Source organism: Gigantopelta aegis, chromosome 14 (genome assembly GCF_016097555.1).
Source record: "Gigantopelta aegis isolate Gae_Host chromosome 14, Gae_host_genome, whole genome shotgun sequence".
Lineage (NCBI taxonomy): Eukaryota > Metazoa > Mollusca > Gastropoda > Neomphalida > Peltospiridae > Gigantopelta > Gigantopelta aegis.
In genome coordinates this window covers 40,575,620-40,581,205 of record NC_054712.1, presented here as the reverse complement: position 1 = coordinate 40,581,205, position 5,586 = coordinate 40,575,620, and the positions used below count along the sequence as shown (strand labels likewise).

The 5,586-nt window shown below is 36.8% G+C and overlaps 1 long non-coding RNA gene across 1 annotated transcript; it reads left to right on the top strand.

Moving 5' to 3' along the window:
* Positions 1–3,323: 3,323 nt before the first annotated feature.
* LOC121387957 lies at positions 3,324–4,555 on the top strand. The gene is made up of 2 exons (XR_005959910.1): positions 3,324–3,424; positions 3,595–4,555. It is a non-coding gene; the product is annotated as an uncharacterized LOC121387957 (long non-coding RNA).
* The last annotated feature ends 1,031 nt before the right edge of the window (positions 4,556–5,586 follow it).

The window sequence follows — 5,586 nt, the reverse complement described above, 5'->3', positions numbered from 1 at the left end:
GTCAAACTTAACGGATGAATACCTTTTACGTCATTCACATAATCTGTCTTGTGTTTCATCTTGTTTGCGTTTGTAAGGATGATAATAATAAAAACAAATTAGGTAATAAAAGTATGAGACATAAAGAGGATTGTCTATATTACGCAGAGCTATTATTGTGTCATTGAATAAAACATTTCCTTCCTTCCATATTTGATAATCTGAAGTAAATCTGAAAACACATAACGAACAGTAAACGCCGGGTTTTACACACTGGGCAATGCTGTTAATTTTCTCCGAAAATAAAGTTACGGACGGAACAATAAAATGAGCGGATTTGGAGGGACGTAGTGACGTCGATGGTTGAGCAAGATCCTAGGCAGAAACAGTCTTAAGTCATGCTGAAGTGTTCTGTGCAAATCTGACCGACAGAACCATTAATCACTCAAAATCGTATCTCTGCAGAAGGCAGATTTAAAAAGATGTTTTGACAATGAATCACCGTTAAGGGTTTCGATTATAGGAGGACTGCCACTTCTCAGGACACCATACTTGACCGTAGGCGGACAACCACTTCCCAGAAAGACATTGCCCAAATTTCAGGAATGTCGTGGGAAATGTTGTGTTTGATGAAAAAAACCTGGAGCAGAAGCCACGGAATTCCCATTCCGTCTGTATAAACGGGAATGTAATACCCTGCCTGTCTTGGATTTCCATTAAATGTTGTCTCTAAATAATTGCATATGTGCGATCATTGTTTTCAGTTGCACCAAGGTTGCAAAACAAAATATGAAGGTGTTTCCAATCTATCGGTTAAATTAAATTTTGAAAACTAATGAAAAAATACGTAGTCCGAAGACCAAAATGTTCGGATGGCATCTGGCCTCGCATCAAACATCACATTGTGTGCGGGATGTTTTGGTAATGATTTGGTTTAAACAATATTTATTTGCAGATCAAATTTGGGATTAGCCAACAGGCAAGTGTCTATATTAACGGGACATTCCTGAGTTTGTTGCATTGTAAGATGTTTCCGACTAATAAAATATTTCTACGATTAAACTTACATATTAAATATATTTTCTTGTTTAGAATATCAGTGTCTGTATGTTCAGTGTCTTTCTGGTCGTCTTAATATTTGTAAGAAGGCCAAACTATATTCTGTCTTTCGTAGGTACGAAAAAATAATATTTTAGGAAATAAAACGAAATTTAACCTAGTAAAAATATTAAAACGACCACAAACACGTTTAATATACAGCCATTAATATTTTATACAGCAAAATATCTTGTATATGTAAATGCAATCGTTAAAAAGTCTCTGTTAGTCGAAACATCTTAAACATTGCAGCAAACTCTGGAATGTCCCTTTAAGGCCTCTCCCTACATTTAACAAATATATTTATTATACATCAAGATGGCTAGAACAATATTAAAAGAAAGATAACACGGATAGTTGGGGAAAAAATATAGAAGAGAGAATGGTGCAGAAGAAATAAAGAATAAATAGCAAACAATTATAATGGTTAAATGGTTAATCGGTCTCGAAACGCTTACTATTAATTAGAAAATTCTGAACAGATTTAAATATAGAGATATTATCTTGGACACTTAAATTAGAACCTCCAAATAGTAATGATTTAACCTTGGTATCATATTGCATCGACGTACAAGCTCTCTACAGGAGATGTTCGGAAAGTCCCAAGACATACCCTAAGTCCCTGGTTGTGTATATAATCTAATATCTGCAAGCAAAACTTGCATGCTGACCATATCCATACCCATACACAATGCACCACTACGGTTGATCATTTGATCAATGGCTTTGCAGATGTGATTAGTCAAAGCAATAGAGAAATACCTGGTAGGGTTCCTGGAATCCTTCACACGATTTGGAATAGGAATAATAATTGTCTTCCCCCAGTCAGAAAAAAATCACCAGAAATCCAGATTTCATTATACATTTTTTGTTTCAAAACAAATATTAAAGATAATTATAATTCAAGTAAATATATTAATAATTGGTCCTACCAAAGTTGCTTTTTAGCTTCAATTTGACAAAAGCCATCCGCACTGAAAGTACAAGATGAAATTTCTGAAAGGCATCTGCCAAAAGGGTATCTATCTCGACGAGACATTACATCTATGCCAATGACACACAAACGATGAACTGCATTACTGGATTATTTTCCTTCATTTTACCATTTCAATTCTACACTGCTTTTACAGTTGTTTGAGAATTCAACTTGAAGAAATAATTTCTCCAAGATGATATACATCAACTCACCTATTACTCATTTTAGTAATTTTACTCATTTTCATGACATAATTATTATACTCACATGAATATATTTACTTATATGAGTAAATACACTTGTATGAGTAAACTGTTACATGCATTTTGAGTCTTTAGCCGCATGTTATTATTGTCGTCATTGATATTTGCTTTGGTGTTATACACCCTAAACAAGGACTCCGACTGCTTTACTTGCGTATTTAGTTATCATACCTAATAACATATATTCTAGTTATGAGGGATTTCATGAGTCACAGTTAGAACCGAAATAGCAATCCTTCTTTCCGTGGTTACGCATGGTGTAACGTTTTGAATGCATTGAAATGTGAACGAAGGTAAGTATAAAGTGCATTTGACAAAGTCTCCAGCTGCATTTAAGATCATAAAGCGAGTTCGCCCGTTTAGCAGGATGTTCACGCTACATGTATTTTGTGGATGCGCGGGTGAGTCATAAGGTTATATCGAATGCCGACAACTGCACGTAAAACGTTATGCATTACCCTCGGCGTATTGCAAATTTAATTACTAATAAACATTCGGGTGTAAGTGTCTACCTTGGCTGTTCCAGCAATAAATAAAATAATAAAATAGATGGATGGATGGATGGATATATGGATGGATGAATATACTGATGGACGGACGGACAGCCAGTCGGTCAGCCAGCCAGTCAGACGCATAGATAGATAGATAGATAGATAGATAGATAGATAGATAGATAGATAGATAGATAGATAGACAGACAGACAGATTGCTGATAGATAGATTACATAACGGATAGGGGCCACTCACATGGGGTATCGTGCACCTTATAAATATGAGAACCCATTCTGGAAGTCAGTATATATGAGGTAAAGATCGCAATACAAGACCGCACTTGTCACAAGTCAAGGCTGGTAATTATATATTTAGTTTAATGTGTGGTTTAGTATATGTTTGCAAGTCTATCATTGTTTTACTCTGTGTGTAATATGTGCAAGGGAGTACGGATCAGGAAGGGTATGTTGCACATGCGTATGATACTATCGTTTGAGGCATTCTTGCTGCATTGCAGATATTAGCTAGCTAATGGAAAATGAGTTTATTTAGTACAAGGTATAAAATGCATGCAGAATAGAGGAGAGGACTTACCTGAACAGGGTTATACGTAACCGTGAGTAGATATAAGTTGTTAGTGTACACGGTTTTAACAGAGTGTTGTTGCAAGTTATTTAGGTGGTGGAATTATTTGTACAGTTGATGAATTTTGCATAACGAAATGTTAGCATATAACTTTATAGAAGTTGTATGAAATTATGATAAGGGATATAATTATGATTGCAGTGACCATCAAGGGGACCGTCGGATGGCTGTTTAAGAGATGTTTAAAGCCGTGTGGAGGACATCAGTTCACATTGTGATAGACGGTTATTCACCAAATATTTGGGCCAAGGACTAAACTAAATGTGCCTATAATTCGCCCACGCAGTGCGTACATACGATACATACATTTGCATTTAGATGTACACATTTTATTTGAAGGGGTGGGGTGAACTAGATGTCGGAACACATATCAATGCTTCACCATATAGTGCGTTCTTGTATGGCGGTCATTGCCTCATCTACCGATTTCCAGAAAGGGTTCTGATATTTATAGAGTGGAAGAGACCCTGTGCGAGTGGTCCCTATCCATTATGTACCAAAAGCTTTTGTTTATTCGACTACTTACAGTACACGAACCAACCATAGTGGCAATATCGGAGATCGGCTCGGCGGTTTCGGCGGTCTTGGAAAAAAAAAATGTTTCCAAACATTCGCCGATCGGCTGATCGGCAATTTTGTAAAATATTTATTTCAACAAGAATTACGTTTGCACTTCATCCAACGCGTAGAACTGTTCATTAGGATTATATTGACCATGTTTACATGCACATTGTTATTAACAGCTTCAAGTCATAAAAGTGAAACACCAATTTTTAAAAATAAATAAATAGTGAAACTGACTCACATGCAACTTGCGTCAGCTGTGGAAGAATTCATTATATATGATGGGGATCAGTTTGATCAGTTTGAGTTTTCGATGTGCCACCGATTTAAAAAAAAAAAAAAAAAAAAAAAATGGGGAGGGGGTGGTTTGAGGGACGGATGTTTAAAACCAAATTGGCTATCAGACTATTTTGTTCCACACCAGTAACAACTTGCTGCGATTCTGCAAATTCGCACCGGTCACTTTGCTGCGAATCTGTGACCTCTTTATCTGTCGGTTGTTGTTAACTGCCGATATGTTATAAATTTTATTTAATTTTTAAAAAAAAAAAAAAAAAAACAACCTTGTATGCCGCAGCGTTGACATACGTTTTAAAAGCAGAATTATTAAATTATTATCCTAAAACTTCTGTTATTGATATATTCCGATTGGCATCTTAAATCATGCACTCTTATACTGACTATAATAAATTTTAAAACCAAAACACATGATGTAATTTAACTGACCGACAACCCTTGTAGACAGCTGAAAAAGGAAAACTATAATGGAAAAGGTGCGTCACTGCATGTGGGGGGGGGGGGGGGGGGGGGGGGGGGGGGTATTGCGGTTTTGAGAGAAAAGAAGTGAAATCGACAAATAAATGTGCATGTGGCTTGCCTACGTGACGACTGTCACAAGCGGCTAACAAAAACTTCATTTTATTTGTATTATTATTACATGTATTATTATTTAGGGTGTTTTTTAAAATTCGTTTCTTTTTTTCTTTTTCTGTTTTTGCCAATGCAGGCGCGTATGAAATAATGTTAGCAGGGGGGGGGGGGGTGTCTAGACTGGCGAGCTACGTTTATGGGGGGTGGGGGTTACAAAACAATGTACACAGGCGCATGTGCAGAACATTGAGTACCGGTGTCTAGACTGGTGAGATCTTTTTAGGGAATGTCGGGTCATGCTTCGCAAAAAAATATTTTTTTTAAAGAAAATTCGGGAAGGGGGAGGAGGGTAGACCCTGAAGCACACCCCTGTGCACACGCGCCTGCAATATAATTATGTTTGCGGCTTAATTTACCAACGGCCCAAACGATCGCGGGTCTGCAAGCTGCTTTGTTAATCGATTTCCAAAAGGAACTAGTGTTCAGGTTTTATTTGAGGCTGTTTTTATTGTGGATATATTCCCGCTAGCCCCCATTTACATTTTCTTCACTATCTGTAACAATAGCTGTCACGGGGATTCTATAATACTCGTAACTGAATGAAACACGATTATCAAAATATCTCTCCTAACTGTATATCTATTAGATCTCTGTATAACAGGCAGTTATACCCGCTTTGGCTCGTCTCTAGATATGATC